Raw genomic sequence first — 22,369 nt, 5'->3', positions numbered from 1 at the left:
GACACACAGACCCATAGTGAGGGAGTGACATGCACACACACACAGAGCAAGGGAGGTACACTCACATACACTGCAAGAGGGACACACATACTCACAGCAAGAGGGCGACATGCACACACAGCGAGGGAGGGACACGCGCACACACAGACAGCGAGGGTGGGACCACACACAAACATACACATAGCGAGGAGGCGACACATGCACACACAGCGAGGAGGGCCACGCACACATACACACAGTAAAGGGGATACACACAGACACACAGTGAGGGAGTGACACTCACATACACATCAAGAGGGACACATACTCAGAGCAAGAGGGGGACACGCGCGCACACACAGAGCAAGGGAGAGAAGGACATGCACACACAGCATGGGAGGGACAAGCACTCACACACGTACAGCAAAAGGGACACACACACACACACACGCGGGGGGGGGGGAAATGGACACATTCAGAGCGTGGGACACGCACACACACAGCGAGGGAGGGTCACACACATAGACAGCGAGAGTTGGACCGCACACCCACACACAGAGCGAAGGAGAGGCACATACAAACACACACAGAGCAAGGGAGGGACACAAACAGACACAGCGAGGGAAGGACACACACACAGAGCGAGGGTGAGACATGCGCACACACACAACAAGAGAGAGAGACACATACACACAACGCGATGGAGTGACACACACAAACAGCGAGTGAGGGACACGCAGTGAAGGGAGCGACACGCACGCACACTCACAGTGAGGGAGCGACACGCACGCACACTCACAGCGAGGGAGCGACATGCACGCACACTCACAGCGAGGGAGTGAAATGCATACACACACACAGAGCAAGGGGAGGACACCCTCACAAACTGCAAGAGAGGCACATAAACTCACAGCAAGAGGGGCGCACACACACACACAGCGCGAGGTTGAGACACATTGACACAGCAAGGGTGGGACATGTGTTCCGAAAGCAAGAGGGGACACACACACACACACACAGCGAGTGGACACACACACACAAAGTGAGGGAGGGTGACACGCAGACATACGCACACACAAACTCACACACACACACAGTGAGGGAGGGACGTTTCGTCCCCTGTCTCGGTGACTTCCTCAGGAAGCCTCCTGTGAAGCGTTTCTGTGATCTTTCCTCTGACACTTATAGTGATTTGTATCTGCCGCTTCCAGTTGTCAGTTCCAGCTGTCCGCTGCAGTGGTCGGTATATTGGGTCCAGGTCGATGTGCTCATTGATTGAATCTGTGGATGAGTGCCATGCCTCGAGGAATTCCCTGGCTGTTCTGTTTGGCTTGTCCTCTAATAGTAGTGTTGTCCCAGTCGAACTCACGTTGCTTGTCATCTGCGTGTGTGGCTACTAAGGATAGCTGGCCGTGTCGTTTCGTGGCTAGTTGGTGTTCATGGATGCGGATCGTTAGCTGTCTTCCTTTTTGTCCTATGTAGTGTTTTGTGCAGTCCTTACATGGGATTTTGTACACTACGTTTGTTTTGTTCATGTTGGGTATCGGGTCCTTCGTCCTGATGAGTTGTTGTCTGAGAGTGGCTGTTGGTTTGTGTGCTGTTATGAGTCCTAGTGGTCGCAGTAGTCTGGCTGTCAGTTCCGAAATGCTCTTGATGTACGGTAGTGTGGCTAGTCCCTTGGGTCGTGGCATGTCTTCATTCCGTTGTCTTTCCCTGAGGCATCTATGGCTGAAATTGTGTGGAGTTTGATCCCACCCCGCAGCTCACCAATAGGATAAACACACTGAGAAACGTACAAAAAAAAAACGGACAGATAACCAGGTTTGACCGACATAGAATGAAACCTGAAAGCAACAACACCCCCAGATTCTATGGACTACCTAAAGTGCACAAACTAGACATTCCACTCAGACCCATAGTATCATTACCAGGGACACCATCACACAAACTGGCTGAAGAACTACAGCAGAAACTGAAACACCTGATCAGTGGATCCAGACAATCTATACAATCGACACAGGAATTCTTGGACATCATCAGAAATATACACATAGACAAGGAAGAAACTATGGTCTCATTCGAAGTCACGGCACTGTTCACCTCTATCGACAAAACCCTAGCCAGAGAAACAGTAGCCAACCTGCTGGACATACAGAACAGACAACAGGACGGTGAACCTATCCACAAAGACGGCATACTCAAACTACTGGACCTGTGCCTCACAACACACTTCACATTCAACAACCAAATAGATGAACAAATCAACAGCACACCCATAGGCTCACCCATCTCTGGACTCATAGCAGAAGCGGTAATGCAAAGATTAGAACAAACAGTCTTACTGCAAATTCAACCCAAACTCTGGGTCAGATATGTGGATGACACCTTTGTAATCATTACAACACAGAAATAGAAAACACGCACCGGATCATCAACGCCACACTCACAGGAATCCGATTGACTAGAGAGAAAGAAAAGGACAACCAACTCCCATTCCTAGACGTGATGGTACAGACAACACCGAATGGGGAATTCACCACAAAGGTATACAGGAAAGCCACACACACAGACCAAGTCATGAACTACGAAAGCAACTACTCCAACAAACACAAATGAAGTTGCATCAAGACACTGTTCAAAAGGGACACAACACACCACAGTACACCAGAACTGCAAAAAGAGGAAGAAGAAGACCTCTACAATGTATTCGCCAAAAACAGATACCCCCGCAATTTCATTCGGGATTGTCTGTGTGGATTTGATGAACGACTGTCCTCTGATATTGATGAGGGCAGTGCAGATGATGTGGTTTATATGGAGTTCATTAAGGTCTTTGACAAGGTCCCACATGGAAGGCTGGTCCAAAAGGGAAGATCCCATGGGATCCAAGGTAAGTTGGTAAATTGGCTCCACAATTGGTGGAGGGTTGGTTTTGTGATTGAAAGGCTTTGCCCAGCAGGTGTACCACAGGGATCTGTGCAGGAGCCATTGCTGTTCATTATGGACATTAATCACTCAGATGTAAAGCAGAAGGTAACATTAGTAGGTTTGCAGATAACATGAAAGGTGAGGGTGTTGTCCATAGTGAGAGGGATGGACTCAGGCTGCAGTCTGATATCGATCAGATGATAAACTGAGCAGAGTAATGGCAGACAGAGTTTACTGCTGATCACTGTGAGGTAATGCACTGTGGGAAGTCTAATAAACGAATAATATACATCATGAAAGGTCAGTCCTCCTGGAGTACTGAGGAATACAGGGACATTGGTGGGCAAGTCCCTGGATGTCTGAAGGTGACAGCACAGGTAAACAGGGTGGGGAATACACCTGAACTGGGAGCAGGAGGGGGACCCACATCCTGGTGGGGAACGTTGCTGGAGCTGCTCGAGAGGATTTAAACTCGTCTGGCGGGGCTGTGTGACCCCAAAGAGTCGTAAGGCCAGAAAGAAAGTTGAGGTTGGTACTAATGTTCAAGAGAGCAACATAAGGAGACAAGGCAGGCAAGATCATAGCAGACAATTAGGGAAAACTAGTGGATTAAACTGCAGTTATTTCAATGCAAAGGGCCAGACAGATAAGGCAAATGAACCCAGAGCATGGATGGGAACATGGCATTGGGATACCATAGGTATTACAGAAACACAGCTGAGGGAGCAACAGGACCAACAGCTCAATGTTCCGGAGACAGATGCTACAGGAACGATAGAACAGGAGTCAAAACAGGAGGAGAGCGGGTGGGTTTGATTGGGGGAAACATCCCAACAGTACCTAGAGGGAGGATTCATGTAGGATCGCCCAGTTAAACGATATTAGTGGAACTGAGAAATAAAAATTGGCCATTAGTTTTCTACGGTCGGACTACAGTGATAGGCAATGGGAGATGAAGGAGCAGATATGTCAGGAGATTTCAGATATCTCTTAGAATAATAGGGTCGTAATGATAGGGGATCTTAACCGTTCCAAACCTGGACTGGGATTGCTACTAAGTTAAGCATTTGGATGGAAGGAATTTGTTAAGTGTGTTCTGAAAACTCCCAGTCATTATGTAAGTGGCCCAACTGGAGAATGGGGCTAAACCTGACCTCCCATTGGGAAACAAGGTCAGGAACGGGACTGAGGTGTTAGTGGGGGAGCACTTTGGAAAGTTACCACAATTGTATTAGTTTGAAAATAGCGATGGAAAAGGACAGGCCTGGTCCACAAGTTAAAGTTATTCAATGGAGCAAGATAGTATGAGACATGAATTTTTAAAGTAGATCTGGGGAGGCTATTTGCAGATAAAGGGAAATCTGGCAAGTTGGAATATTTTAAAACCGAGATAAAAGGAGCGTTCAGCACCAGCGTGTTCCTGTTAGTGTGCAGCTCAATGCTGACTGAATTAGGAAACACTGGCTGAATTTCGAGACTGTGGTCAAGAAAAAAGGGTCACATGTCAGATATAACTGGCTGACTCAAGGGAATCCCTTCAGGGGCATCGGGGCTGAAGAAATACACTTAGGATGGAAATCAGGAATGTAAAAAGGGGACATGAGATCGCTTTGGCAGAGAAAGTTAAGGAGAATCCAAAGAGACTGTACAAGTGTATTAAGAGCAAAAGAAGAGCTCGGGACAAACCCGGTCTCCTTAATGATCAATGAAGGCAACGATGTGTGAACTACAAGATCCAAAACAAATATTTCATGTTGGAACTTACTGTGGATAAAAAGTGGGGCGCTCGGGGAACTAAACAGTGTGTGGCCTGACCACTATTCGAATACTGTGTGCAATTCTGGTCTCAATGCCAGCGGAAGGATGTCGTGGAACATGAAAGGTTTCAGAAGAAATGAACAAGGATGCTGCCAGGGTTAGAGGGTTTGAGATACAGGGAAAAGCCTGAATAAGCTGGGGCTGTTTTATTTGAACATGGGAGGCTGAGGAGTTACCTGATAAAGGTTTAGATTAGATTAGATTACTTACAGTGTGGAAACAGGCCCTTCGGCCCAACAAGTCCACACCGCCCCGCCGAAGCGTAACCCACCCATACCCCTACATCTACATTTATCCCTTACCTAACACTATGGGCAATTTAGCATGGCCAATTCACCTGGCCTGCACATCTTTGGACTGTGGGAGGAAACCGGAGCACCCGGAGGAAACCCACGCAGACACGGGGAGAACGTGCAAACTCCACACAGTCAGTCGCCTGAGGCGGGAATTGAACCCGGGTCTCAGGCGCTGTGAGGCAGCAGTGCTAACCACTGCGCCACCGTGCCGCCCACAAATGTCTAAAATCATGATTGTCATCGATAGGGTAAATAGACAAGGTCTTTTCCACAGGGCTGGGGGATTCCAAACTGACAGGGCATAGCTTTAAAGTGGGAGGGAAACTTTTCAAAGGGACCGAAAGGAAAACTGGTTCCGGCAGAGTCTATGGAATAAGCTGCCAAAGGAAATAGTGGAGGCTGATAGAAATACATTTAAAAGGCATGTGGATGGGTATATGAACAGGAAGGGTTTAGAGGGATACTGGCAAAGTTCTGGCAAAAGTGACTAGATACGTCATGCAGGAGTTGTTCCAAAGTTGTTTCCATGCTTTTCATCTCTGTGACTGAATGTCTTGGAATGAGTCCACATTATCGAAGAGGAGATGCTGGAAGTTTGAAAACACAAAGGTGGATAAATCCCCAGGCCCTGATCAAATGTATCTCAGGACATTGTGGGAAGCTGGTGAAGAAATTGTCGGGCCACTAGCAGAGATATCTGTACCATGTGTGATAGGCTGTTAGACTGGAAGGTGGCATTGTGGACAGTGAAGAAGGTTTTCTGAGATTGCAAAGGGATCCTGATGAAATGTGTGAATGGCTGAAAAACTGTAGATGGAGTTCAATCTGAATAAATGCGAGGTAATGCAATTGGTACAACAAACACAGGGCTTACGTAATTAATGATAGGACCTTCGGTAGTGTTGTAGAACAGAGGGACCCCGGGATTCAGAAAAATAATTCTTTGAAGTTTGCAACATGGAGAGGTAGGATGGTTAAAAAAGCTGCTGGCCTCACTTGTTTTCATTGCTCAGTCCTTTGGATATAGGAGTTGGGAAGCCGCATTGAAATTATACAGACCATTGGTGAGTCCTCTTCTGGAATACTGTATCCAGTTCTGGCCGCCCAGTTTTAGGAAGGATATTATTAAGTTGGAGAGGGTTCAGATGATATTTACTGGGATGTGGCTGGTTATGGAAGATTTCAGTTATAAAGAAATGCTGAATAGTTTGGAATTTTTTCACTGAAACCTGCATGTTGACAGATGGCCTCATAGAAGTTTATAAAATAATGAGGGGGATAGATCGAATTAATGGGAGTTGTCTTTTCCCATGGACAGGGGAGTTTCAAGACTAGGAGCTACATTTTTAAGTGTAAGAGAAGAGACATTTAAAAAAAAGACATGAGAGGCACATTGTTACACAGAGAGTGGGTTGTGTGTGGAATGAACTTCCCAAGGAAGGGGTGAACTTGGCGACAATTACAATGTTTAAAAGACATTAGGATATGATCAAGGAACAGGCAGGTGGGACGAGATCAGTTTTAGAGTATGGTTAGCGTTAACCAAGCAGTGCGGTATGACTCTCTGACTATGATTATAATGATGTATCTTTAATTAAGAAAGGCTGCAAGACCAAGCCAGGGAACTACAGACTGATGAGCCAGACATTAGGGTAGGTCAGTTATTGGAGGTCATTCTGAGAGGTAGGACTTACATGCATTTGGAAAGACAAGGACTGATTACGGCAGCCAGCACGGTTTTGTGCATGGGAAAACATGTCTCAGAAACTTGACTGGAGTTTGTTCAAGATGTGACCAAGAAGATAGATGAAGGCAGAGCAACAGACGCTGTTTCTGTCTTCAGCAACTCTTGGTCAGGGTGTAGCGTGATACATTGGTTAGTAAGGGTAAATCACAAGAGATCAGAGAGAGCTAGCCAACTAGATACAAAATGGGATGACAGTGTGAGACAGAGGTTGGTGGGAGAGGGTTGTTGTTCAGACTGGAGGCCTCTGACCAGCAGTGTGCTGTAAGGATTGGTGCTGGGACCACTGTTGTGCACCACTTACATAAACAATTTGAGTGAAAATTTAGGAGCCCCTCTTTTTATGTTTGTGGATATCAAGATTAGTGGAAGAGTGGGCAGGGAAAATAGTTATCGAAGGGGATGTTAATCCACTGGGCCAATGGGCCAAGGAATGAAAGATAGAGTTTAATTCAGGTGTTGAATTTAGTTCAGACAAACCCAGGAGGACTAATACAATAATGGTAGGGCTCTGGGCGGTGTTGTCGAACAGAGAGAGACGAAGAAGTGCAGTTACATTGTTCCTTGGAAGTGGCATTACTGGTGGTCAGGGTGGGGAAAGCAGCATTTGGGACACTTGCCATCAGTGGCCAGAGCATTGAGTACATAAATTGGAGATATTTGTAACATTGTCGTCAATATTTCTCCTGGGCAGAGGAGGCCACGGGGTGACGTTATAAAGGTTTATGAAACCATGTAGGGCCAAAGTAAGGTGAATAGCCAAGGGTAGGTGAGTCCAAAGCTAGAGGCATAAACGTGAGGTGACAGAGCAAGTATTTAAAGAGGGAGCTGAGAGGCAACATTTTCCACAGAGGATGGTGCATGGATGGAATGGACTGCCAGAGGAAATGGTAAAAACAAGTACAATTACAACATGGAAAAGATACTTGGGCAGCTACATGGAGAGGAGAAGATTTGAAGGGATATGGGCCAAACACAGGCAAATGCAACTCATTCCAATTAGGAAACCGCAAACAAAGAGTCATGCAGCACAGAAACAGACTCTATGTCTCCAGTTGTTGGAGGAGCAGACTATCGAGACAAGACATATTGTAGAGACTGAAGCAAGTTACAGCGATATGGATAGTCATCTGGACTGGAGGTTTCAAATGTGACAAATAATTGGTGAGAGGGGAGGGGATGACAGAGATAGGAACTGTTATAGGAGTTAGAATGATTGAAGACACTGGTCCACAAGATGAGCCATAGATACAGTGTTGGAGAGGGAATAGGGAACAGAAAGATCCCAGGCAGCATTACTACCCTCTCATTGCAGGCCTGCATTCCTCTCTGTTATCCTCGTGCTCAATAAAACAGTAAACGTTTGGATTGAAAACTGGGAACTCCAGATGCTGTCTCAGTACAAAAAAAACTTAAAGTAGGGATGGTGATTGACCCTGAGGTGTGTCTGTACTGTGCTCCCCCTCCAGCGCTATGTCTATGTCATGTCCTGTTAGCTGATGTTTGGAGCCCTCTCATTGCTCTCTGCTCTGTGCACTGTGAGTGATCTTACCTGGCGGCAGGATTTATTAAAGGCTCCCGACCTCCCTGACCTTTGTCTCTCTGGCTGACCAATCATCTTCCCAACCAGCAGTTGGCAAGTCTATTGACTCAGGAACTCCCCGAGTACCTTGAGAAGACACAGAAATAAGCAGAATGGGAATTAGACTGATGCTGTGAAGATTACAGATGTAGAATGGCACTGAGCCCACAGAGATCTGGAAAATCCCAGTCTCCAATCCTGTCCTGTACTGCCTCATCTCTCTGGAGTGTAGAATTCTGTTGGCTCAGGATCTGGAGTAGCTGCAAGAGTGAGAGACGCTGACACAGGTATCAATTAGACCCACACAGTGAGGGATACCACATACCTCTATATTGAGTGATTTCACCAGAGTTCAGGATCAAACAATTGTACAGGAAGAAAGGGTTTTGATTCATGTTGCACTGCGATATACAAACTGTGAGCAGGCAAAGTGATGGCCTAGTGGCATTATTGTGAGGCAATTTATCCAGAAACTCAGCAAATGTTCTCTGGACACAGGTTAAAGCCCATCATTGCATATGATTAAATGTGAATTAAATGCTTCAAAAAAGATGTAATTAAAAGCCTGTAAGTGAGTATTAAACAATTACTGATGTTAAGAAAATTCCATCGGGTGCATTCCTGTCTTTAGTGAAGTAATCTAAGATGGGACTGGGTTATCACAGGTATTACAGAAACACAGCTGAGGGAGGGACAGGACAGGCAGCTCAATGTTCCAGGGGACAGATGCTGCAGGAAGGACAGAAGGGGAGCTGAGAGAGGAGGAGAGCTGCTGGTTCTGATTGGGTGAAACATCCCAGCAGGACTGAGAGAGGATATTCCTGCAGGACCGCCCAGTGAAGCTGTGTTCGTGGAATTAGTCAATAACAATGGGTCTTCCCTTTCCTCTGATTGTTCTACAGACCCGAGAGCCCCGCCCTCCTGCACCTTGACCTTCTCAAGATGGCGGCCCTGAAGCCCGCGCTCCCTCTTCCCTCAAACAAATGGCGGCCGTGACCCTGGGCCCCTTCCCTGATCAGAGACCGCCACATCCTTACCCGGGCCTGGAGGGTCTTTTTCAGGTTTTTTTTAACCTTTATCTGGGACTTGTGAAATCTCTCCGCTCCTTTCTCCAGCGAGGCTCTCGCACACCGGCTCTGAGCACCGCTCTCTGCAGCCGCTGCCGGAGAAAACAGCTCCATGTCTCTCTCTCTCTCTCACTGTCCTGACCAATGTGACACTGCGCATGCCCTGCATAGAAACCAAACTGCGCGTGCGTCAGAGGTTATCAGAGAGTTCATAGAGAATATTCATATCTGCAGAGACTGATGGTTAAAATATTAGTCATTAACAATTGCTTTGTCGATTTTCACTCATAGAGATGTCTAGCATGCAAATAGATTGTCTGGTCCAAATCAACCATAACGGCCAGGTATGTAAATTATCAGTCGTTCTGGGAGTTTGAAAAGAAGTTTCTTACTCGAGTTATGCAAATCGATTTGAAATATGTACGTTATCAGATTTACATTTCAACTACAGGATTTCTTAAAATCTCACAACATTTATGAGAGAGGTTTAATGCTCCACTATGTAGTGAGAATGATCAATCCTGCAAAATAGTTTGCTCTCTGACCAATCTTGAAGCATTCTCTCACCGAGAATGCTTTGGCCCCGCTCCTCACTCACTCTGGTTGGAGGACCGGCCGCTACTCGGTCCTCCTGTTCCGCCCCTTCCTCCCAATTGCAGAGTTGATTCAGGCGTGATTTAGCAGGCAAGGCACAAAGGAAGTTCAAGTCGATGTTTTGTGACGCGGTGAAAATATCCCGAATCTTGGACCGAGAGGCCTGGGTTCAATTCACAGCTTGTACAGGTGTGTGTAACAACAACTTTTAGCAGGTTAATTAGGAAAAACAAGGGAAGTCAGGAACAGAGAAAAAAACAATAGAAAATGCATGCAATGTGGTGGGGTTCTCAATGCTCAGATGATTTCTCTCTTTAACAAGCGTTTCAGGGTCCCAGTACAGACTGTTGCACTCCTCTTAGTGCACAGCCAGATACCACGATTGTGGGGCAAAATGTTGTGGTGGGATATAGAGGTGCTTTTCTGGAAGGCGTTCGGTTTTTGTGGTGAAAACAGTTGAGAAGGAGTGAGGATTTGTATGGAGCTACCTGTCCCCCTCCTGTTGCAGCATCTTATTATTGCCCTGACTCTATCTCGTACATGGCGAAAGTGAGGACTGCAGATGCTGGAGATCAGAGCTGAAAAACGTGTTGCTGGAAAAGCGCAGCAGGTGAGGCAGCATTCTGTACCTCGTACATGTTTGGTAGAGATCAGTGACACTTCATAAGCTCACAATACAAGATCCATCACTCTGTTTAAGATAGTAAAAATCTCTTGTAGCACAATAGCCAGAGAACAACACAGCGCAGAACAAGCCCTTCAGTCCTTGATGTTGCGCCGATCTGTGAACTATTCTCAGCTCGTCCCCCTACACTATCCCAAAATCACCCATGTGCTTATCTAAAGGATTGTTTAAATATCACTAATGTGGCTGTGTTAACTATATTAGTAGGTAGTGCATTCCACACCCTAACCAGTCTCTGAGTAAAGTACCTGCCTCTGACATCTGTCTTAAATCTATCACCCCTCAATTTGTAGTTATGCCCCCTCATACACACTGATGTCATCTTCCTAGGAAAAAGACTTTCACTGTCTACCCTATTTAAGCCTCTGATCATCTTGCATGTCTCTATCAAATCCTCTCTTAGCTGCCTTCTTGCCAATGAGAACATGTTCAAATTGCTCAACCTTTCCTCATAAGACCTTGCCTCCAGACCACAAAACATCCTGGTAAATTTCCTCTGCACCTCTTCCAATGCTTCCACATCCTTCCCAAAATATGGGCACCAGAACTGCACACAATATTCCAAATATGGCCGCACCAGTGTTTTGTATAGTTGCAGCATGATATTGTGGTTCCAGAACTCAATCCATCTACGAATGAAACCTAACACACTGTATGCCGCCTTAACAGTACTGTACATCTGGGTGGCAACTTTCAGGCATCTATGTACGTGGACTCCAACATCCCTCTGCACATCTACATTACCAAGAATGATTCCATTGACCCAGTACTCTGCCTTCCTGTTATTCTTCACAAAGTGCATCACCTCACATTTAGCTGCATTGAACTCCATTTGCCACCCTTCAGCCCAATTCTGCAGTTTATCCAAGTCCCCCTGCAACCTGTAATATTCTTCCACACTGTCCACTACTCCACTGACTTTCATGTCGTCTGCAAATTTACCAATCCATCAACCTATGCCTGCATCTAAGACTTTTATAAAAAATTACAATCAGCAGTGGTCTCAAAACAAATCCTTGTGGCACACCACTAATAACTGCACTGGAGGCTGATTAATTTCCAATATCCACCACTCGCTGCCTTCTTTCAGGAAAGCCAGTTTCTAATCCAAACTGCTAAATTACACTCAATTCCACGTGGCTGCATTTTATCGAAGAGCCTTTCATTTGGAACCTTATCAAAGGCTTTACTGAAGTCCATGTATACCACGTCAACTGCCCTCCCTAATCTATATGCTTGGTCACCATCTCAAAAATACTCAATGAAGTTTGTGAGACACGACCTGCCCTTGACGAAACCATATTGATGATCTGAAATCATATTGTTGTTTGCCAGATGATTACAAATAGTGTCTCTTATAATCGTTTCCAAAACCTTTCCTACAACAGAAGTAAGGCTCACTGGTATATAATTACCTGGGTCATCTCGACTGTCCTTCTTGATCAAGGGCAGAACCTTTGCAATCATCCAGTCCCCTGGTACTGAACCTGTAGGCAATGACGACTCAATATCAAAGCCGAAGTATTTGCTATCTTCTCCCTCGCTTCCCAGAAAGTCCACGGATAAATCCCATCCAGCCCAGGGGACTTGTCTACTTTCAATCCTTCTAAAATTGATAACACCTGTTCGTAACTAACCTCAATCCTTTCTCGTCTAACATCTTCTACCTCATTATTGTCTGCAATATTCTCATTTTCCTGAGTGAAAACCAATGAGAAATATTCCTTTAGTACCTCTCCAATTTCCACAGTGTCCACACTCAACTTCCCACTTCTGTCTTTGATTGGCCCTATTCCTACCTTATCCTTTATTCCTCACATACCTATAGAAAGCTTTAGGGTTCTCCTTTATTCTATTCACTAAAGACTGCTCGTGTTCTCTCTTTCCTCTTCTTAACTCTCTTTAAATCCTTCCTAGCTGATCTGTAGTCTCCATCGCCTCATCTGTACCATTTGCCTCGTCAACACATAAGCCTCCTACTTCTTCTTAACAAGAGATGCAATTTCTGTGGTAAACAACAGGTCCCTGACCTTATCACTTCCTCCCTGCCTGACAGGGTCATACCTATCAAGGACACGCAATATCTGTTCCTTAAACCAGCTCCACATTTCCATTGTCTGCATCCACTGCATTTTGCTACCCCATTCTATGCATCCTAATTCTTGCTAAATTGCAGGATAATTGCCACTGCCCCCATCGATAATTCGTCACCTGTGGCATGTACCTATCACTTTCCATCGCTAAACTAAACATAACTGAATTGTAATCACTCTCTCCAAGGTGCACACCTACAACTAAGTCAAACACCTAGTCCGGTCATGACCAAGTGCCAGATTTGTGGGCGGCACGGTGGCATAGTGGTTACCACTGCTGCCTCACAGCGCCAGAGACCCGGGTTCAATTCCCGCCTCAGGCGACTGACTGTGTGGAGTTTGCACATTCTCCCCGTGTCTGCGTGGGTTTCCTCCGGGTGCTCCGGTTTCCTCCCACAGTCCAAAGATGTGCAGGTCAGGTGAATTGGCTATCCTAAATTGCCCGTAGTGTAAGTAAGGGGTAGATGTAGGGGTATGGGTGGGTTGGGCTTCGGCGGGGCGGTGTGGACTTGTTGGGCCGAAGGGCCTGTTTCCACACTGTAAGTAATCTAATCTAATCTAATCTAATCCAATGTGGCATCCCCTCTTGTCGGCCTTTCGACATACTGTGTCAGGAAACCCTCCTGTACACATTGGACAAAAACTGATCCATCCGACATACTAGAGTTATAGCATTTTCAGTCAATGTTTGGGAAGTTAAAGTCCCCCATAATGACCACCATGTTACTTTCACTCCTACCCAGAGTAATTTTGCTAATCCTCTCTTCCCCCTCCCTCGAACTCTGCAGCAGCCTATTTTAAAAAATCCAAGCAGTGTGACCTCCCCTCTCCTGTTTCTAACCTCAGCCCACATTACTTCAGTTGAGAAGTCCTCATCAAAAGTTCTCTCAGCCACCGTTATACTATCCTTGACTAACATGACATGCATGGGCCCATTGCGGTGCTTCAAACTCCATGAGGCAGCCATACTCTCTATGACAGACAGACTCAGTCCAGAACCTCCTCTGTCCTTCAGACCTTATGCACTGCCTGCGCTCCTCGATTTCCCGTTTGCACGTTCCCTTTCCAACCCACCCCACCTGCATCATTCCACAATTGGAGCTGCCAAGGACAGAAGTCTGTGAAATACCCTCCCTAACCTTCTCTATCCTCTTTTAAGATGTATTTTAAAATCATTCTCTTTAATCAATGTTTTGATCATCCATGAAGCACCTTAGGAGATTTGCCATTGTGAAAGTTCCATACAATGCAAGTAGTTGTTGTTATTGCTCTACATTAGGAGAAACAGGAATGATGCTTTCAAAATTCTAACAAGAAAGTCACTGATAGGCGCAGTGTGTAGGCCAAATAATAACATCACGTTGGGATTGGCAATAAACAAAGATATAACTAAAGCCTGTAAAAATGGCATGTCTATTACCATGGGTGATTTGAATCTACATGTAGATTGGTCGAACCAGCTCAGTCAGGGTAGCCGTGAGGAGTTCATTAAGTGTATCCATGATAGTTTTTTTGAACAGTATGAAATAGAACTGACAAGGAGCAAGCTATCCAAGATCTGGCCCCTGTGCAATGAGACAGGAATAATTAATGACCTCAGAGTTAGGGATCCTCTTGGAAGAAGTGATCACTGTATGGTTGAAGTTAGAGTACATGTGGAGAGTGTAAAGATAAAATCTAATACCTTGGTCCTGTGCTTGAACACGGGGAACTAAAATAGAACGAGGGAGAACCTGGATAAAGTAGACTGGAAACAAAGATTTTATGGTGGGACAGTTGATGAGCAGTGAAAGATTTTCGAAGACATTTTAGGAAGTGCTCAGCAAAGGCATATTCCAGTGAAAAGGAAGGACTGTAAGAAAAGGCGGTGGACAAAAGATAGGGAATTCTACACCAGTTAGTTTATTCTCTGTAGTTGGAAAGATGCTTTGGTCTATTAGCAAGGAAGAAATAGCAGGGAATCTTGATAGAAATTGTCCCATTGGGCAGACAAAGCATGGATTCATGAAAGGCAGGTCATGCTTGACAAATCATTTGGAATTCTGTGAAGACATTTCGAGCAAGGTGGACAACGGGGACCCAGTGGATGCGGCGTGCCTGGATTTCCAAAAGGCCTTCAACAAGGTGCTGTGCAAGAGGCTGTTGCATTATATAAGGGTGCATGGGATAGAGTATTAGCATGGATAGAAAATTAGTTGACTAACAGGAAGCAAAGAGTGGGGATAAATAAGCCTTATTCTGGCTGGCAATCAGTAACTAGTAGCATGCCTCTAGGATCAGTGTTGGGACTGCAATTATTTAGAATTGATACAGATGATTTGGAGTTGGGGACCACATGTAGGGTGTCAAAGTTTGCATATGAGACTAAGATGAGTAGCAGAACAAAGTGTGCGGAGGACTGTGAAACTTTGCAGAGGAACCGAGATACATTGAGTGAGTGGGCACTGGTCTGGCATTTGGAATAGAATGTTCATAAATGTAAAGTCATACTCTTTGGTTGGGGTAATATTAGTAAAAAGATTATTACTTGAATTTTTTAAAAATGCATTATTTGCTATGCAGAGGCACCTGAACATCCTTCTGTAGGAGGGTTGGTCACCAGGTACAACAATCAATTCAGAAGACAAATGGAATATTGTCCTTCATTGCTGAAGGGATTGTTTTTAAAAGCAGAGGTGTGCTGTAGTGGATGCTGGTGAGCCCACAGCTGGAGTACTGCATGTAGTTTTTATCTCCTTTCTTGCTCAAGGATGTACTGGCACTAGACGGGGTGCAGAGGAGGTTAACTAGGTTGAATCCAGTGGTGAGGGGTTTGGCTTAACAGAGACTGAGTAGATTGGGATTATATTCATTGGAATTCAGAAGAATGGAAAGATGTAAGATAATGAATGGAATGGATAAAATAGAAATAGATAGGATGTTTCCACTGGCAGATGAAGCTAGGACATGAGGGCATCACCTCAAGATTAGAGGCAGCAAATTTAGGACTGAATTGAGAAGGAACTTCTTGAACTCTATGGAATGCATTGCCCAGCGAAATAGTTGATGCTAGTTCAGTAAATGTTTCTAAAGCTAAGTTAGTTTTTTAAAAAAAGAAATAATTAATTAAGGAGTACGGTAAGAACGTGGGTAAATGGTTCTGCGTCCACAAAATGATCAGCCATGATCTTATTGAATGGTAAAGCAGGCTCGAAGGGCAGAATGGCCTTCTCCTTTTCCTAGATCGTTTGTTCTTGTATTATGCATGCCTCCATCACTCGTGACTTTGAGATGCTGGTGTTGGATTAGGAAGGACAAAATTAAAATTCACAGAACACCAGGTTATAATCCAACAGGTTTATTTGGAAGCACGACTTTGCTGGTCCTTCATCAGGTGGTTGTGTGACTTTTAACTTTGTCCCTCACTCTTGTAACTGAGAAATAGCAACAAAAGCCACGAAGCAGTGCGCAAGCTCCAGCCAACAGTTGGTCTTGTGGACCATGAAGAAGGTTATCTCAGAATACAATGGGATATTGATCAGATGGGCCAATGGACTGAGGAGTGGCAGAGAGGATTTAATTTAGATAGATTCGGTTAGGATAGGATATCTGGTTGTCATAATCAAGTTGTACCGAAGAAGTGATTGATGTCAGCGATGGACCAATGCCTAGACAGGGGAGGAGCTGGAGGACCTGGCGGGGCAGTTGGTCCTCCAGCCAATCAGTGAATGAGGGGAGACGAGACTTTCTTGGGGCGCGGATGTTTGGAGTGTGTGTGCGCGGAGAGCTGTCGGTAAGGAAAGAAATAAACAACAGGAAGCGGGAGGGAAATGGTGTTGGTATAGGCTGAGAGGTTTTACAATCATTTGGTTCACATCGGAAAATACAAATTTGAAACTTTTGCAGCAAACGGGAAAATGCCTCGTTGAGTAATCGGCCCGAGTGAGCGCCGCCATCTTTATTCGGGGCAATGATTCACTGGACACGCGCGCGGCCGCCAGCTTTGTAGGGGGCAAAGTTCAGAGGGGTGCATGTGGAGCCTTCCCTGGTAAAAAGTCATAGGGCAGGATTTACACAGAACACATTCAAACCCAGAGAAATGGATTTTTTTTCTGGATTTGTTTCGTCATTCATATAAGTGATTTGGATGTGAATAGAGGCCATAAGTTTGCAGGTGACACCAAAATTGGAGGTATTGTGGACAATGAAGGCGGTTATCTCAGAGTACAGTGGGATATTGATCAGATGGGCCAACGGGCTGAGGAGTGGCAGATAGGATTTAATTTAGGTAGATTAGGTTAGGATATCTGGTTGGCATAGGTTGGACTGAAAAAGCCTGTTTCTGTGCTAGACATCTTTGACTGTGGGATCATAAAAGTGAACTCTGCTCTGGTTCACCTCTGGGTTCTATGATGTCCACTTGTTCATTATCTAGCTTCCTCAGTCTCTCGTGGGTGTATTTTTGCTCTGTATAGTATTTTACTATTACTTTCACAGCTGTTTGGTAAATGAATTGAAAAATGTAGAGCTGGAAAAACACAGCAGGCCAGGACGCATCCGAGGAGCAGGAGAATCGGCGTTTTTGGCATGAGCCCTTCTTCAGGAATGTAAATGAATTGTCCACTGCTGCCCGGCTCCTGACCATGTGCTGTTCCATTATCAGGTTATTGTTTCCACAATATCTTTGACAGTCAAGAATTATTTTTTCCAATAAGCGAGTGCATTTTCCTTCAATTTCTGACAGTCAAATTCTGCACCATTTTCATTCCCTGTACTTCATATTGCACTCCCTGAAACATCAACTGTGTATTTCTCCTTCCACAGAAACCAGTGATCAATGCCAAAGCCTTGTTGCCTGTGGAAAGGGTGATGTTTGACTGCCTTGTACTGCTGCAGTTTGTATGGTGAAGGTGGTTGGGTAAGAAACATTACAGATTATTCACTCAGTGATATTGAAGAGGAGAAGATATCTGTACAAATCATTATGGTTTTAATTTCACAAAAATATTATTGAGAACTTTTGACATAAGGCCACAGATGGAGAATATTGTGTCCAGTGACTAAAACCATTGCCAAATAAGCAATTTTTCAAGAATGCCTTAAAGGAAGAAAGTAGATCTTAGAGGGTTAGAGTGGGGATTCCAGACCATGTTCCCTTGGACTCCATAGAAACAGTCTCACAGATGAACTCAAAAATAAACACATCATTGAGAGTCTGAACTAAAATGAGTTATTGAGATATTTAAGGGTGTGTGGTACAGGGAGATAGGAATGATTGCAGCCAGGAATTAATTCAAAGGTGCGAAAGTAAATTGTTGTTGCTTATAAATGGGAGTCTTTTGATTGATCAGCAAGTTTTCGTACAAGTGAGCACTTCGGCAGTAGAGTTTTCAATATTCTTGAGATTATCGGGAGGGTGAATGTGGGATGCTGGCCATGAGTGGGTTTAGATAATGAAATCTAGAGTTAACAAAAGGAATGAATGAGAGTTTCAGCAAATGAGCTGAGACTGTGGTGAGGTCAGGTGATATCACTGAAATCGAAATAGTGGTCTTGGAGGGGGTCTGGCCTGTCATCCTCACCTCATTCAGCCGTTTGTCAGTTTGTGAATCAAGTCTGTAACAAGCTCAGGAACTGCGTGGCCCTGGCAGAACCCAAACTGGGCATCGCTGAGCAGGTTATTGCTGAGCAGCTGCGTGACAGCACTATCGATGACACCTTCCATCACTTCACTGCTGAGCAAGTGTGGACTGATGGACGGCAATTTGCTGAGTTGGATCTGCCCTGTATTTTTGTGTTGGAACATCCCTGAGCAATGTTCCACAAAGTCAGTAGGTGCCAGTGCTGGAGCAGTACTTGCCTTGGTGGGCAGCAGGTTCTGGACCACAGCCAACAGTATTATTGCCAGAATATTGGCAGGGCCCATACCTTTACACTGCTTATCCATTTCTTGATCTGATTTGAAATGAGTTTTCAACCAATTTGATTCATATCTGTGATGTCAGGGACCAATGGAGAAGGCTCATCCACTTGTCACTGCTGTCTGAAAATCAATGCTAATGCTGTCCTCTTATCTGTTGCATGAATGTGTGAGACCCCTCCATCGGTAAGGGTGGGGATATCTGTGATGCTTCCTCCAGTGAGTTGTTTAATTGTCCATCACTATTCTTGACTAGGTGTGGCAGAACTGCAGAACTCAGATCTAATCTGTTGGTTATGGGATCACTTAGTTCTATTTGGTGTTGCTTTTGCTGTTTGGCATGCAGGTTTGGGAGCTGCACCAGGTTGGCACCTCATTTTTAGGTATGCCTTGTACTGCTCCTGACATGCCCTCCTGCATTCACCATTGAACCAGGGTTGATTCCCCTGGCTTGATGTTAATGGTTAAGTGGGGGATATCAGGCGATGAGATTTCAGATTGGGCTGGAGTACAGTTCTGCTGCTGTTGTTGGCCCACAGTGAGGCAGAAGTTGCAGGGTCAAGAGGGCTGATTGTGTGGTTGTATTTGCTAGTGCAGTGGTAGATGTAATGTGGTCCATCCAGTTTCATTCCTTTGTTGAGACTGTGCAGTGATTAATACAATGAGTGACTTGATGGGCCACTGTTGGGTTTCTTTCCCTCAAGGACATTGTCAATGGCAGAAAAACATCCCCGATGGTTCCATGGCAAACAGTAGATTCTTCATTCCAGTTATTTTTTTTCTTGAATTCAGAGCCACCCTCTACCGATTTGGGATTCCAACCTGAACTTCAGTTGTATATTTTAATATTCTTGATAAATGATAAATACGACAGGTTTGTTCACTTATTTTTAGAATCACTATCACAGGTTTTGTTTATTGTTTTGGAAATAAAAACACTGTCCATTATCCTGTCTCCTCCAACAACAAGAGTGAGGAGCACATGGAATTTCTCTGTCAATAACATTGAGACAATCCAATCAGCTGCCTCTGCTTCTTTCCTCCCTCTCCATTAGTCCACCGAGCCACACTTCCTCCCAAGTGTGCTCCTCATTTTAGTCCTAAACTTGCATTTCCTCGAGTCCCTTGTCAAGCCTTATTAGAGGTCATCTTGACCATTTACCCTAGTGTAGCTAAATCATGGACATTCCAAATCTCTGTCTAATCCTCCTGCTTGTCACCCCACCCCCCACCCCCCCCCCCCACCCCCACCCCCACCACCACCACCACCACCTTGCAATTCACAGATATTGTTCCATGATTTGTCTGTCTGTCTTTTTTGGTTATGTCCTTCTTTCCCATTCTGCTAAAACCTAATATTTGATCTCACTGTTGTTGGAAAATCGTGCTCCATCTCCACTCTCCCTTTCCTTTCTGAATTCCTTGTATTTGGTGTCCCTTAAGGATCTCTCCTTGGTCCCTCCTGTTTCTCACCTACATATTGCCAGGAGGTGACATCGCCCAAAAGCACCGTGTTAGGTTTCACATGTCCACTGACAATACCCAGCTCTCCCTCCCCATCATCCCTCTCCATTACTCCACTATTACTCAGTTATCAAACTGCTTACCACGCTTCGATTAGCTGCAATGAAACACTGTAATTGTTAAACCCATTGCCTTCAGTTGCTATTCCAAATACATTTCTCTTACCTCTCACTGGGAAGTGTCTGAGGCAGAACTACATTCTTCACAATATTGCATTCATATCTGACCCCAAGGTGACCTTCTGATCAGACATCTACGCAATCACAAACACCACGAATTCCAATTTCTAAAACATTGTCTCCTTTTCACTCCAGCTCCATTGCTACTGAAACCCTAACCTGTGTCGGTGTTGCCTTTAACTGGACAAATCTGAAACAGAACCCTTGATTACGCGACTGACCCAGAATCTGGTTCAAGACTCACCCATAATGGGACACATCCTCTCCATATTTACCCTGTCAAACCTTGACAGAATCCTATATGTTTCAAAGAGATCACCTCTCATTCTTCCAAAGTCCAGTGAGTATATTCCCAATTTATTCAGCCTTTGCTTACAGGATAATCCCTTCAAAACAGGAATCATCCCAATGGATCTTCTCTGAAATGCCTCCAATAAACTGCTCTATTTCATGAACTAAAGTGACCAAATCTGTTCACGTTACTCCAGATGTGGTCTCACTTGCCATTTGTTTAGTTGCCCTAAGGTATATACTCCACTCTTATTTCAAAGAGTTTGCAATATAAGGGACAGCATTCCATTCCCTTTCCTGATTCCATGTTGTAACTGTGTGCTCGCTTTCTGTGTTTCCAGCTCATTTTCCCCCAGTCCCTTTGTGGTGCAGCTTTCTACAGTTTATCCCAACTTATACCCTATTTGCCAACTTGTTGCCCAGGTTTCCTGTGAATATCTCTCTGTAAACTGTTTATAACTTTTTGGAACTTTCCTTTTGTGCCTTTTCTCGGAGATTTCCCTCCTCATTATTCGAAACCTGTACTGTGAGCACTGGGCAGTGGGAAGCATGCGCAGTTGCTATCTTTCAGGGATACTCTGTTTCATGACTGGGGGAGCTTGTTGCCCATTGGTCAGAATGGAGACAACTTGCCCATCAAGGTGCATGAGCCTTTCACACCCCATGTCTTATTGAGAAGGCACAGCGGCAGAATGGAAGGAAAGAAAATGAAGCAAATCCTGCTCTCCATATCTCACTTAATCTTGGAACATTCTGTCCCATGTTCAGTCACATGAAGTCCCAAGGTGGAAACTCATAGAAACCCACGTAGATTTGCCCTTGAAGTGCCTGCTAACCTCCACCAGGGGTAATGTGTACAGTCCTCCTGGGCCAGGAGGAGGGGATTGTATGTGTTTCAAACTTGAACTGACAGTGACGGATTTTATAAACTTGTATTACAGGCAGGTATTCAGATGGTAATCTCAGTCATTGTAACGCCAAACTCTGACAGAATTACTCAATACAACAGGACCTGGATATTCATATTGTGTGAGAGTATTGTGTTCCAGATCAATACCATTTGCTGAATAAAAGTTCTCCTTTGAATCAAACCATCCTCTCAATAGATCTTCCCAAATCTTCAACATGTGTCCTGTAATCTTTGTATAATGAGCTGATGGATGTAAAGTTTATTATTATATGTGTAACTTTTGTAAACCGCTTTGTCACTGCTCCCCAAATTTCCTTTGCTACAAGGAGAATACTCTCACTTTTTCCAAACCGCTGATTCCCCAATGTCTGCTCTCAAAAAGGTACACATCAGGATTGTGTTGGAACATTCTCTACTTGCCTGCATCAGTGCATCCCCCCCCCCCCCCCCAACAATATTAAAGAAAGTGAACATCCTCCAGGATAAAGTACTGTACCTGAGTGGTTTCCCATCCACCACCTTCAGCATTCCCTTTCCCCACCCTCGAGGCACAGTGGCATCACTGTGTAAAAGATCAAGTCAGCATTGTCCTACCCGACCATAGGACTGCTCTCTCATTAGAGAGAGATGTCTAGTAGTGGTTAACCTGAACATTACCACAGCACAGGCAAGGGGAGAGGTTGAAAAGGAGAGTCCATTAATTGTGGATGGTTATTCTTGATGTGTATTAGCAACACACATGTCACGTGAACAATTAATATTAAAAAAGCCCCACAAATT

At 44.8% G+C, this 22,369-nt stretch overlaps 1 long non-coding RNA gene across 7 annotated transcripts in view; it reads left to right on the top strand.

Annotated features, from left to right (window-relative positions):
• The first annotated feature begins 9,634 nt into the window (after positions 1-9,634).
• LOC140487723 (uncharacterized) overlaps positions 9,635-22,369 on the top strand; it is a 39,409-nt gene continuing 26,674 nt past the window's right edge. For 3 of the 7 annotated variants that reach the window (XR_011962900.1, XR_011962894.1, XR_011962899.1), the window contains exons 1-2: positions 10,085-10,197; positions 17,590-17,683. This is a non-coding gene — a long non-coding RNA (uncharacterized lncRNA). Of the gene's footprint in view, positions 9,759-10,083; positions 10,198-10,516; positions 10,619-17,262; positions 17,429-17,589; positions 17,684-22,369 lie in introns of those variants that run through there. The other 4 variants (XR_011962897.1, XR_011962896.1, XR_011962895.1 and 1 more) reach the window with 4 other exon arrangements.

The sequence above is a fragment of the Chiloscyllium punctatum genome, chromosome 17 (assembly GCF_047496795.1).
Source record: "Chiloscyllium punctatum isolate Juve2018m chromosome 17, sChiPun1.3, whole genome shotgun sequence".
Taxonomy (NCBI): domain Eukaryota; kingdom Metazoa; phylum Chordata; class Chondrichthyes; order Orectolobiformes; family Hemiscylliidae; genus Chiloscyllium; species Chiloscyllium punctatum.
This window is presented reverse-complemented; position numbering and strand designations above follow the sequence as displayed.